This window comes from Pelobates fuscus, chromosome 3 (genome assembly GCF_036172605.1).
Source record: "Pelobates fuscus isolate aPelFus1 chromosome 3, aPelFus1.pri, whole genome shotgun sequence".
Lineage (NCBI taxonomy): Eukaryota > Metazoa > Chordata > Amphibia > Anura > Pelobatidae > Pelobates > Pelobates fuscus.
The window spans coordinates 113,742,879-113,758,008 of NC_086319.1; the positions used below are offsets into that span (position 1 = coordinate 113,742,879).

Genomic DNA, 15,130 nt, shown 5'->3' on the forward strand with positions numbered 1-15,130 from the left:
TGTGCCACTTAGAGATGGATAAAGCTAGGCAAACTTCAGCAGGGGTAGGCAAACTTCAGCACTACAGATGTTGTGGACTTTATCTTTGCCAGTGCTTTGTGGCTGTAACATCTGGAGTGTCAACGGTTGCCTAGTCCTGAACTTGTGTATAAGTACTGTCTGTTAGTATTCTGACCATAGGTTTGACAGGACTCATTGCTGTATTTACCTTAAGACATTTACATTGGTTATATTTAACTTTATATTTACATTTGTAAGTGTGCCGATTTTACATTGGACATATTTAGTATGTATCGTGTCATTTTATATTTATTTCATATATATATATATATATATCTCTCTTGAAATAAAATAAAATTTAAGTTGTTGAATTGCGTCCTCAGATGTTACGGGACTGCAAAGTCCATGTTTGTTTATTTTTGCAAAGTTATGTAGAGACAATTATGTGAGTTGTAGTCCAATAATACAGGAGGCCTGCAATTCAAAACACACTCAGTGGAGATTGATGCAGACAGTAGTGGTCAAACAGAAGATCTCCTGCGGTTGTAGAACTTCTACTTAATTCTTTGTCTGACTGAAGGCCGGCAAAGCATTATGGGAGCCGTAAGACTACAACAGTTGAAAATCCAAATTTTGGTCACCAATTGGTAAATCTTGGGGACTCCATCTTTTGTGAGCTTTGTTTTTCCATGATGCCCAGGCAGACAAATAAGTGTTTCCAATATGTTACTTCAGTATCTGTATGTTGATGTTTGATAATGTGGTAATTTAATAATCACAGTATTAAAGTAAAAAGGCTGATGTGTGATATACTTTACTTGGCACAACTTTTACTGGCTTAGATGGAAAATAAATACTGAAAACCTGTATCAGTGAGTGTTGAGTATTGTGGAGAGATTACTCTTATTGAGCTACAAAGGTTCTAACAGTCGATGGTTTTAGCAAATATAGGATATGTTACAGTTTACAATCATGGGTATGTTTACTTTTGTTCACGTGTATTTTTGAAGTCCATTTGAATCTAGCTGCTTGGTGTTTATAATTCATAGGGCATGCCACGTAAAATATTTAAAGTACAGTATGCAATGTAGACTTTGGCACCAGTAACGTACAATTTAGAATTTACACTGTATTTTTCGGGAGTTGCATAGTAGGATAAACTATGTTTCAGTGGCATCAATCCTCATTAAATAATTTGCATCTCTATAATATGTGACATTTTCTTTCAGGAATCGTGTGTGTGAGCATAGTTTTACATTACTGTATAAATATTTTATTAATCAAAGGAGAACCGTGGCTTTTACCCCTTTAGGGCAGACTAGATAAATTATGCTATTTAGCATTTTGTGTTTGCAGAGTATTATCAGTGCAGAAAACAATCCTGTATTAAATCCTTTTTATATTATTCCCCCCCCCCCTTTTAATTTAAATTTTTTTTTAATTTTTATTATTAAATAAAACTATTTGTTGTGAAATGTCCTCACATGACACCAATCTATGGAGAAGATGGACAAAGCTGGATAATATTTTATTTCAGTATTGTATTCACTGCGTCAAGATCATGCGCAATTTAGCTAATATGGGTCATTTCTATAGAGGGTTTAAAGGGACACTATAGTCACCTGAACAACTACAGCTTAATGTATTTGTTCAGGTGAGATCTATAGCTCCCTGTAGGCAATCTAATGTAAACACTGTATTTTCAGAGAAAATACAGTGTTTACATTGATTGATAGGAATACCTCCAGTGGCCGTCACTCAGACGGCCACCAGAGGGACTTCCTATCATGTAGGGCCCTAAAAAGGCCTTGTACATGTCAGACGTATTAAGATACGTCTGACGTGTGCAGGAGAGAGAAGGCACTGTGTGCGCGCCTTCTCTCCAGCCTGTCGGAGAGGGGGCGGGCAAAGACCGCGAGCTGAGCTGTCAGTCAGCTCAGCTCGCGGCCGTGCACATGCGCGGTAGTGCGCTCCGGACTTCATAGGGCGGCATGAATGCCGTCCTATGAAGTATGTGCGCATGTGTGGCGAAGCCGCGCATGCGCACAATGAAGCAATGACGCTTCCAAATGGAAGAACCTGATTGCTCCCTGCTCGTGCCCGCCTGTTTCGTCATTTTGACGAAATAGGGGGCGCGGCTTCACGAGGCTCCCGGCGCTGGAACCAGGTGAGTAAAACGGGTTGGCTGGAGAGTCCCTTTAATACAGTTATACAGTGGTGCAAATTCATTGTGTGCTGCACAGGCAGCTGATAGAAGCAGACTGTGTAACTCATCCTCCAAGAGCTTCATTAACTAATGTGGACCAAGAGTTCCGGGCTGGTAAATGTGAATTCTGGCATATTGGGCATCTGTCGTCAGCAAGCATAGCATTCTGGTTACAGAAAACCAATGGCAGTCTTCCAGAACATACCTTTCCCCTTAGTAAAGGACAATAATGTCACCAGATGAAGATCAGGCTGCAGGGAGAACTTGGCCTTGGAATGAGATTACAGATATGTTTTTTTCGGGGTTTGAAGTGGGCACAAGTTGTTTTTTTTTTTTTTTTTCTCACTTTTGTTTTGTTGTTTTTGGAATAACTCTTTAACATTCCTTGCTGTAAAGTTAGGTTACCTTTAATGATTTTATTTGGATGTTCAATTAATATGGCACAGAAAACTCACATTGTGTGCGGTGACATAAATTACGAAATGTATATTTCCGGATAGAAAGAAAGTATTCCAGCTGGCTGGCTGGCTAACTGCCAAGGTAGGCAACCTAATACCACAAAAAAGTATTATTCTGTGAAATTAAACATTTGTAAAAACGGGTGCAATAACAGGGTTTTTGCCCCTTAACTATTTCATAAGTACTTTTAGTAAGGTAAATTGGGTAATGGTGCTCAGTGACCCTTAAAATTAAAGCATACTGTTGTCATACTAATAAATAGTGTAGGGAACTTTTAATGAATGGCCATTGATTATTGTGGAATAAACCCTCCCCCCCCCCCAAAAAAAAAAAACACACACACACACACACACAAACATTACCATAATAAGTGATGTTCAATTTTTGACTGTTTCTGTAGTAAAGCATGGTTTTAACATTTGTAGAGTAGTTCGACTTTGGCATAATTAAAGGTGCTGCTACAGCTGGGAAGACTCAACAGACAGCTGATATTCAGCACATTCTTGTTTGCTTGCGCCAAGCTATGCTTCTTAGATCATAATTATAAGACATTTGAGAACCACAAACCTTAGACATAGTGTTCTCATCGCTGTCTATCGCTTTCATGTTTATGGTGGCATTGTGTGTAGATATGTACTATGTAATACAGTGACATACAGAATGCGTCAGCATTATTATTTATTTTTAGTGTTACACATTCAAGTACGCAAACCAAATGGCTCCTTGCCCTTACACTGTAAATGTCATGTCTTTCCAACATCAAAATACATTATCCCTGGCACTCGAGCCCTTGGCGACTCAAATTAGAGCTAATATGGCAATACAAGGGGTCCACATAGGGCAGACAGAGCACAAACTCAGTCTCTTTGCAGACAATGTCATCCTCCCCATCACTGAACTTGAAACATTCCTTTGTGCACTCACAGATGTTTTTGAGAGAATATAGTAAATTTTAATACAACCAGTTAAACACGACTAAAACACAGGCAATGCCAATTAATCTTGACCAAAAAACAATACACTGCCTCAAAGAACACCACGACTTCGATTGGAGAGATGACCACATAGTTTACCTGGGCATAAAACTGATTAAAAGCCTAGATGCCATCGTTAATACCAACTACCTTTAAGTAGCCTCTGAAATCACCTCATGTATGGACAAATGGAAAGACAAGTTTTTATCTTGGTTGGGCCGAATGGCAGCCTTTAAAATGATGCTACTCCATAAACGACTGTTGTTGTTTCGTTCCCTGCCTGTAGATGTCCCAAGGTCCTATTTCATGCAACTGCAAAGACACATTTACAGGTTTATTACCGGCTGCCGCAAATCTCGGATCCCAAAATCCACGGCCACAAGTAAAATGGGAGACAGGGGATTGGGTAGACCAGACATCCGCGCCTATTACACAGCTACACTCCTCAATCATGTCACCGGGGCACAGGACACCAAGACCAAACCCCCGTGGGTGGAGATTGAATCCCACTGGCCTTTGGCAGTGGTATCTTACTTATTTTGGGTACCAAAGACCTTACGACCAAAAATGCATACCACACTACCCACTAAGTCTGCGATGTTAAGGGCATGGGATGAACACAAAGACAAGTTCTCCTCCTGGAGTCTGATTTAGCTAAGAATGCCAATTTGATGCTTAAAATACTTTATCCCGGCAGTTTCTGGGCCCAAGTCGCAAACCTAATACAACACTGCACCGGAGTTCGCCTCGACGCCTCGCCAGAGACTTTTTTACTCCTCCTACTGCCACAAATGCCACACCTGCACCTTCGATACTTAACGTACCACATCATAATTGCTGCTCTTATACTCATTAGTCGCCAATGGAAGAAAACAAGCATTCCGACGATAAACCAATGCATCACAGTGATAAACAATACCAAAACCTATGAAATTCTGGCACGGAAGAGAAAACAGGGAAACATCTACTGGCAAAAAGCATGGGAACTATGGGACAACACCCAACTTGAACCTCTTAACGTATAAGAACTACTCACTCCTGAACCAAGCACATAATTTCCTTGACTGGAACTACGTCACCACATCCCAGGGCACCACGAAACACATATCCGACACATAGTCAATCACAAGCACGACACGCCACGTAGCTAGCTATGCACTCTCACACTCTGTTGTTACCCCTCACCCCTACCCACACCCTCTTTGCTTTTACCTCCACTCCTCTCCCCCCTCCCGTCCACACATAAGCGAACTTACAATGGCATACAATAATAAGTAAGGCATGGGATAACATCCTGCCCTCCACTCACCGAGACCCGCTAACATACACCAACTCTAACCAAACCTGACAGGCCTACTCATCTTGTGAAACTAGGCTGCCAACTAATAATGATTTCACCTTACTTTGTACAGTTGTATATATAATGCTTATTAAACTTAACACATGTCAATGGTCAATAATGTCTCAAGTATGCCTAACCCCTTTTTCCTTTCTGTATCCCCCCCCGTTAACAACAAAAATAAAAATTGTCAAATTCAAAAAAAAAAAAAATACTTTATCCCTACTTTTGATAGCAGGCGGTAGGAAAATAGGGGACTAAAATTTCACCACCAAATCTGGAGCGGAGAAAGCTTGACAGCTTACTCCCAACTCAGATCGAAAGATGATCTACCCCAGACGGGCTTTGTTCAATACCTACAATTGAAATCCCTACTGAAGAAAATGAACCAACCTAGATACTCCACCCTGCCCACAGTGCAAACCATGTCCATTATAGAAAAAATGTGCACAGGTACTATACCGAAAAGGAAGGTTATATCAGTTTGCTATGACACGTTACTGTGGCATACCAAACACCCCATGCCTAAGTATACCAAAGAGTGGGGGAAAGATTTGGGCTAAGTGATACTGGACGGTGCCAGGTCTTGCGCCTTCACGATACACAAATCATTTACATGTTGCAACTCAACCAGGTGAGGTGGTTCAACAGGTGTCTCTTAACGACCAGTACGAAAAGTTGGCTCATCAGTGTTCCAGTAGAACCAATGGAGCAAATGGGAAGAATGGTTGGGAGGCCAAGCTATACCCTCGTAACTGTAGTCCATGATGCTTCAGACCCATGACGGAGGGCGAATGGAGACTGGGTAGGCCCCTTCTCACATTACCGTCTGCAACCAATTGAACCCACATGGACTGACTCCAACACCACCACTCACCAACTCCACCAACACAGGGGTAAACCACCTGCTTAGATCTTTCCCTTTCCTTTCTTTCTCGCTTTTTTCTTTCTTACTATAGTCCTCTACTCCAGCCCGGTGCTGGGAACTCTTGCAAATAACCCGATGTCCATACAGGTAGGGCGTTACACGGGATCCCATGCACCTAGACGTAGCTCCACTATGGCTCTGGGTATTTAGCCCGGCCTATGGCGGCACATCGTCCGCAGTTATAGCCATCAGTGAACTAGGCTGCTGACCACCTACGAGACAGGAGGGTTTATATTATACATAATGTATCATCTACAAACCTGTTGATGTAATACCTATGTTGTGTGGTATGATCTTTTACTGTACATTTGTAAACATTGTATCATCCTATACTGGTACAGTACTCTCTTACCTGTGTTGTTTATATAAATCCTGTGTGTATAAGCATCAAAGGAATAAAAAATATCCCACTCTTCTTGTCCAACAGCTGACCAAGGATACACATGAACTGTTTTATTATTATTATGCCACTTATATAGCGCCGTCAAATTCCGCAGCGCTTTACAATGGGTGGACGAACAGACATGTATTTGTAACCAGTTTTATGATATGTAAACAAAAAATTTAACCCTGTGTGAAGTTTAAGACTTAATAATTAGATAGAATGTTTTCCAGGAAAAAATATATACTGTGTGTATGCATTTCAATGTTTGAATGACTTGAAGGTGGGTTTGGAGGTGCCACTTTTTTTGGCAGAGTTCCAGCTTTGCCTCCAAGTCTTCTAGTCATTTATCTAAATGGCTATAAACACAAAATAACAACATAGGTAAAGCAAACAATAACTAATACCTTTTGTAGAATATGAAGAAATTTTCAGAAAAGTCAATGAATGTTCTTTCACGTATAGTTTTTAAAGCAAATTTGAGTACCAAACTTAAATGACAGGTATAGAGATGGTAGATGTATTTGTCCTTTATAACTTCTGGAGGTTTTGGTATCAGGCCAGGTACGTTTGATAAAACTCAGTCAGCTTGTCATACTTTCAAAGAAGGATGATTCCTCTGAGTAGGGATGAATAAAACATGTATTTGATTATTAAATCAATAAAACCAAAAGCATAAAATATTCTCCAATAAGCTCATTTCACATTTATAATCATTCAATTACCAAACTTGGCATCAACATGGAATCTCCCATCTATACCAACTACATTCAGCACACGGCCTACACTCATGGCCGGACTTGCAGTCCACATATTCTCTTCCATCTAGCATCACCTTCTCATTCTTACTAATGAAAGCTCTATTAGCTACTGGTCCAAACCTCTTAACCACTCAATTAACCAATACTAACCTAATTTAACCTCATTAGAAAAGATGTGATTACACCAGCTCCCAACTCGCAAAACCCTCTCAGCATGTTACACAAGCACTACTGTGAACACCACTAAACCGCCTTGATGGTACATGGAGGGCTGCAATAGAGACTTGGGCTGAGACATAACTCAGTGCTTCACACTTTGAGACCACACACGAATTACTATATAGATGGTTTATGGTACCCACTATATTGGTGAAAATCTACCCAAATGTAAGCAACTAATGCTGGAGATGCCAGACACTGGGTCAATGCGTCACATAAGGTGGTCATGTCATTCAATAATGGAATTTTGGAAAGATATAGCCAACCTGGCCCACGAGGTTACAGGCTAAAACATAGTTCTAAAGTTTTCCTACTCTCCCTATTAACTTTAGACATACCCAGACCTTTCTTGAAACTTATGTAAGTAGGAATTTTTCTATCTCACAAGACATTACTCACAATGGTATGCACAGGACCCCTCTCCCAGCTCCCCCTGCTTCTTTCCCCTATAGTACAGCTTGTTTAATGTGAAATTCTTTGAACAAAGGTTTTTTTCAAATATCCTTCTGTTTCCCCCTACCTTAACTACCCTTCCCTGCTTGGTTTTCGTATTACATTTTTTTATCCCCCCTTATTGAAAGATGGGTTAACAATGAATTCTGATGGGGGCAACTTAAGATTGTAGACATATCACAGGTCAAAATGTAACATCTTGTAGAGAAATGCAAAGTTTTGCACTTCGGGGTTAAGAATGTACAAGCAATTTACACCCTACATGGTAGTAAATTAGGGATAACCACACACGAGAAGGATTTGGGAATTGTTATGGACAACAAATGAAACGGCAATATGCAATGTCAATCTGCAGTTGGTAAGGCCGGTAAGGTTTTGTCGTATAAATAGGGGCATAAATTCTCGGGATGAAAATATAATTTTGACTCTTTATAAATCGCTGGTAAGACCACACCTTAAATATGCTGTGCAATTTTGGGCACCTGTTCTAAAGAAAGATATCATGGCACTAGAAAAAGTGCAGAGACGAGCTACACAATTGATAAAAGGAATGGAGCATTTTAGTTACGAAGAAAGGTTAAAAAATTTAAATCTGTTTAGTTTGGAAAAACGGAGCCTGAGAGGGGATATGATAACGTTATACAAATATATTCGAGGCCAGTACAAACCTTTATCTGGAAATCTATTCAGAAACCGGGCTATACATAGGACACAAGGTCACACATTTAGGCTGGAAGAAAGGCGATTTCATCTAAGGCAAAGAAAAGTGTTTATTTTTTTACAGTTAGAGCAACAACGATATGTAATTCTCTGCCTGAAGAGGTGGTTTTGTCAGAGTCTATACAGATGATTAAACTGCAATTGGATAAATACTTGCAAAAACATAACATACAGGGATATAATTTCTAATTGGTGGGTTAATAGCTGCTTGATCCAAGGAGACATCTGACTGCTATTTTAGGGTCAAGAAGGAATTTTTTCCTAGTTTGTTGCAAAATTGGAAGCGCTTCAAACTATTTTTTTTTTTTTTTTTTGCCTTCTTTGTATCAACTGCAAAAGCATATGTGAGGAAGGCTGAACTTGATGGACGCAAGTCTCTTTTCAGCTGTGTAACTATGATCCTACTAAATTTACAAAGATTATAATATTATTGTTAACCATCTTAAATTTACCGTATGCGGTACATTCTATACATTGTATTGCCTGATAAAACTCAAATTGCAAAAAACAAAGCATATATAAAAGCACAGCTCAACAATATAAGGGAATATGGTGCATACGTTCAAAATGCATTTTACTTGATGGCTTCTTTAGTTGGATAATGGTAGGCTCCTCTCTTCCCATTTTTATACCTTTTTTACTAATGGAATTGGCACAGATAATACATTCCACCACCAAATTCTGATTTCATTGATGAAAAATTTATAAAAATGGGAGGAGAGGAGCCCACAATTATCCCACTGAAGACACCATCTGTTGAAATGCGTTTGGGACTTTGGGAATGAACCTTTCCCTTATATTGTTGAGATTATATATATATATATATATATATATATATATTTTTTTTTTGAAGAACCATCCTTATTTGAAAGTATTATAGAGCTTTACAATGTTTTATCAAAGTAACTGACCTTATACCATAACTTCTAGAAGTTATAAAGGAGATGGTAGCTATAGTCTTACACCTCAATACCTCTCATTTAAGTTTAGTTCTCCAATTGACTTTTAGAGACTTTATATGGAAAAGTTTTCTGGAACTTTTCTTCCTATTCCACGAACGTACTTATTGTTTGTTTCACCTTTGTTGTTCTTTTGTGTTTAGAATTCTCTTCATGTGTGGGGAAAAGGGATCCCACATGGGTGTTTAACCATAATATCAAGGTAAATTTGGATTGATGTGCCTTGAAGATCAAGGAGCAAATCTTTTAATCCATAGCTGTTGACTCCTCTCCTGATTCCCTCTTATGTCATCAGCTGTATAAAATATCCTGAACAGTTTCTTAAAGGCAAAAAAATCAGATCTCATCCTAACTTGACGTTTCTGAAAGTCTCTTGTTGCTTGCCTTGATCTCTTCAACTTTTAACTGGGATAATTTGTGATCTGTAAATTTCTATAATATTAAATGCATAGATACAGACTGACTTCTCCTTGTAGTTCTGATGTGCAAGGACAGTACAACTTCCATATTCTTGCTTGAGCAGTTGTGTTTTATATACTTACAGTGATAATACTGAGCGGTGGTTTATGAGAAACCTATAGCTGGATGAGATATCTGACCAGATTGGCACCCTAAAAGCATTTAGAATAAAAAACTAAATATCTGGCATCATGGGGGTAAAAATCTGAATTGAAAAAAATGGTGATCATTTTCCTTCTAGATTTATTCTTATAGTTTGTGCATGCGCGAGACTTCAGCAGCGACATTGGCTCCTGGAGCTGAAGTGCTAACCTTTAAACCTCTTTTTATAATAACGGAATAAACGTGCTTGAATATGTTGTACAAAATGGAACGCATTGGTTTCAAGTAATAGTAGACTGATTTTCCTAATGGCAGTTTGTTGTTAGCTATGTTTGGGGTTTTTTTAGTTACTCATCTGAAATATTTACTGGTATATTAAGATGAATTGACATCATCTTTATTCAAATTACCCATTCAAATACTCTGCATTCTTTCTATTCTCTTTTTAAGCCTTCGGGGTCTATCGTGAGCTATGCATGCATAACAGTGGAAGGGGAATTCACAGGTTTATTGATAATGCTGTATGCGTGATTAAAGTAAGCAGTGAAGCAGAAGGAAAATCCCTGCTGCCCACCTTTTTGGTGTCACATTTTCTGGTTTTAGCATGCTTGTTTTAAATTCTGTAATTCACTAGAACCACAAGGCATCTGATCTGAACTCTGAGACTGTTTCAGATCGCTACCCACACACTGCACATGGTGTTTTTAAGTTAGTTGACATTGACTTGAAATAATATCAGAGGAAAACCTGCACTTTCATAGACTAGATTGACGTCACATTTAACTAATAATGATAAGCTGACATTTATTATTACTTTTTAGAGGGTGTTCAACACCTCGCTATTAAAGAGGACAACTCAACATTCATTTAACTTCTTTTAAATCAGTTAATCAGTAAAGCAGAAACAATTCTCAGCAGGGAAGGAACATTTTTTTTTTTTTCTCTTCGTTATTTTATGTAACTGCCTTATACTTACTCTGCTTGTTTCTCATGCTTCGATCATTCATGACTGGTTGCTAATACATATTATTTTTTTTCACTTGAGTAGAAAGGAAGGAAATTGGAAGATGTTTTTTTCTTATGTACTAAAAATATCCTAATTGTCAAGCTGCAGTTCCCTTCTGCATGTGATGAGTCACATTCCTTACTTTAAGGGATTGTGATAGGTTTGCTTCTTTTTAGAAGCTTAACAGCCACCCTAGGAAGGAATGGAGACTGCACAGTAGTGCTATTTTAATATTTTGTGGGACTGTGTCCTGCCCTTGGTGGGCATAGACTGAGTGGCAGCCATGGTGGCTGTTTTCATCTCCTGTCATGACAAGCCTGGCTAAGCCACGGAGGAGTTCTGATTTGAAGGCTTCTTAACTCATTACTGCTGTAGTTGCATGTTTCTTCTTCCTTTTTTTTTTTTTTTTTTTGTATATAATGTCTCTCACATCTTTCTCATTAAACCCTCTAAGGTGGAAATATAATTTAGACAATAGTACTTCAGCATCTTTTATTTCAATTTAACACATTTTTGTGCAGAAATTTAGTTTGACACATGTCAATTTATTTTGCTGTACTTTTGTGTAAACAGCTGTTTAGCTATGCAATGTACAAACAAACACTTTATTTAAAAAAAAAGAAAGTGTTTGAAAATAAAACATATATAAGCATCCAATGTTATAGTGATGTCTACAGGAAAATGGAAGTGACACAGATCTCAACCATTCATCGTCCTCCAATTCCCTTCCCTAGCTGATGTATAAGCAGACCTGCCAGTTCTCAGTTTTACAAAAAATTGCCCTTATATTGCACTTGCATTTATACTGAAATGTCAGAGCTGTTAGATGATATACATTTGAAAAATGTGGGCTACTACATAGTATGCACGGCTCCAAAAATTGAAGATCTGACTTTGCACGGTCATATTTCAGTCTGGACTTCTGTCACATGAGCTTTTCTTAGTCTTGGTTTTTAATTTTTAATTTTTCATATTTAAATCTTAATTGAATATTTTCAAAAGTAGGTAAATGGTACCAAACAAAAGGAAAGGGAGGAAGGGGCAATATCAAGGCATCACAATCTGGTTGTGTAAATCTTTTGCGTTGTATGGTGCATCAAACAACAATTAAACAGTGTTTTTCAGATTCCAACCTGTCAAGTAAACTTGATTCACTTACAGCATATGCAAAGTATTAATCGTCCACTAAAAGAAGGAAAGATGGGAGATATACTGGCGCTTTAGCAAAACCTCACACATCCAAGCCCTGTCCCATTCTCCATGCTTTCGATATCATAACTTAGGTTGCCATTGGTTATTTTGGTGTAGCTTGAATTTAATACATGTGGTAAGGTCAGGAATACTTTACACAGAAGATACTGAATGAAACCCTCTGGGCTAAACCACACTTCTTCCTATTTACATATGAATCATTTCTGCCTTGTTAGATGTGAGGTGTCATTGGCTGTCAGATGCCTGACTGAAATCCTATGGGCCTACAGTTTTCGTATATCACTATATCCGTATGTAGGACTTTCATTTACAGAACGGCATAAAGAGGAATGGAAAGACATTACTAAAAATGTGACATTTTGAAATTACTGTAGACTTTCCCATTGCTCTGAACTCTGCTTTTGTTTCTTTTTTGAATGTACTTTTTATTTTAAATATATGGATAGATACGCCATCCAGGCATTTTACAATTGTGCATCTGTTTAAGAGAACCAAAATCTTATTTTATTCTTCAATGGATATGTTTATCAAAATATCAATTCTGAGTTTCTGACTCAAATTTTTCCTAAATGTCTTTGCAAACTAGCCCCGATATGCTTCAGTACTATCAGTTCTTCAGATAATTTCGAAATTCATAATAGTCAGGTGTTTCAGTAGAAACACCTGAAGCCGTCGTGTATGTAGATGGCAATCAAAATGGCTGATACTCTCATTTGTAAATAAGAACGCGCCTTCAGGTATCCATCATACTTTTAGAACACCATGCCCTCAGTACATTGTAAAAACAGATTTCTAGCAGATATCATTTTAGCATTTTATCTGCAGAAATCTATTATTTTCAATTTCCTCCGTGATTGTTGTAAGTCCCCACATCATTCACCCATTTGTAGATAATATATCATCTTTCACTGCACAAGTTCTGTTGAGCAGCTGTTGGTCAGATAGCAGTAGAGTCTGACCCAACTTAGCTGCTCAGCCAGATAAATATGTGCAATTTTTTTTTTTTTTTTTAAATAACAAAAAAAACAAACAAAAAAACAAACAATATACATAATTTAAAAAAAACAACTAAAAGTGAAAATGTAATACTCTGGCTCTGAAAATGTATGGTGGTTTTATGCATTGTTGATGTGTGTAAAGATTTTGCACTATATAAAATAATTCTTCTGAAGTTCCTGCACTTTCTAGATGTATAGCAACATCGTGCCTTACAAAGTGTAAATATTTTGAATCTCTTATCAGACTCTCTGTAGCGTTGCTTCCTTGAATGAAAGGTCTTTACCTTCACACCGTGCGTAGTTTATAGTGTGGTTAACATTAGTAATACTTTGTTTGTTTGCCTTTGTGGCTTACCTTATTTACAACTCCCTAGTTCAACCATTAATTGGAATAAGCTGTAAAAAAGTTGTTTTCCCTCTGGGTGTTTCTTTTTAGAATAGCTGCTATATGGTACAAAACCTGGCATAGTTCCAGGTATCGAGAATCTTATCAACGTGTGCCGAAATCTGATTCACATTGCTATTACATAATGTCATTCACTTTACAACAGGGCTGGTCAGAAGGAAGATACCCAACAAATAATGAATATAAGGGGTGGGGGACGAGCTAAAAAAAAAAAAAAGGGACTGCTTCCATCTGAAACCCCTGCTATCATGAATATTAGAAGTTTTTAAAAGGGGCGCATCTTCACTTTATACCCGGTCATTGGTGAGGAATATTGTTTTTTTTTTTTTTCCTTATGCTCTGTGCGCACTTCACTTGAATGTTGTGAAAGAGGCAAACAGTCTTAAAGCAAGAAATGTGCTTTCAGTGCTGCTCTAGTGTAATTAAAATTGAAAACCTAGCGGATGTACTTGCAGGTGATCCTTATTTGAGAGATACTAAATTGCATCATTTTCTGTTGCTTTGAATTTTAGGTCACTGTTGGTTGAAGACTCTATGAATTTCAATTTGTAATCTACAATTCCCTTTTCCCATAATTTTTATTCCTTCTAAGTTTTAGAAATCAAATTGAAATGTGTCGGATTTTTTTGTTTTGGCTCTTTTTTTATTTATATATATATATATATATATATATATATATATATATATATATATATCTATCTATATATATCATCATATCAAATGTTTTATTTTGTTGTGAACAGAAAAGAGAAAATATCATCATGTTATCATGAGACTTGCAGGTCCCTAAAGCATTAGGAAGCATTTGGTCGCACAAAACCATTCCAGTAATTGCGTAAGGAAGTTATGTGAATTGTATATGTCTAATCATGGTTTACACTTCAGTAACAGTATTTCCAAATGTCGTTGTTAATTAAAGAGAATATTAATTAAAACACAGAAAAACTGGTATGGAGAAACATATAATCGTCTGTTGTTCTTCCCAGCTTGTGTTGGTTCTTTAATGTTAGACCAGTGTATCAATAATAAAGTGAATATCAACCAGAAAGGGTTTCTATTGGCACCAATCTAAAACATAACTTTGACGGCTTTTTTTTTTTTTTTTTTGAAAGTTTAGAAATGTGGCCCTCCTTACAATGTCTGGGTGCTACTGTTGAATCACATTATACTTAACTAGAGGAGAAAATAGTGCATTCCTGAATCTTGCTTTCAAATACAGAGCATTTAGTATTAGTAATCAAATAACAATCACAGCAATGTTTTGGTACGGTACAAAGGCCTTTTAATAGGCAGGTATATATTTTTTCTCATTTGTTATTTCCTTCAATAAAACATGCAACTAAAACCTGCTCAATATAAACCAAATAGAATCACTACTACCTTTGTGCATCCCCACAAGTATACACCACTATAAACCATCAATTATAAATATTAGGAATTTACACCAAATCTTAATATATTTAATTCCTCTTCAAATTAATTAAAATGTGTGAATGCCATGTGATTAAAAAAATGTTAGGGTTATAAGTGCAAGCAATGTTAAACAA

The 15,130-nt window shown here is 37.5% G+C and overlaps 1 protein-coding gene across 2 annotated transcripts in view; it reads left to right on the top strand.

Annotated features, from left to right (window-relative positions):
* FNIP1 (folliculin interacting protein 1) overlaps nucleotides 1-15,130 on the top strand; it is a 91,713-nt gene that overhangs the window by 558 nt on the left and 76,025 nt on the right. The window lies entirely within an intron of this gene.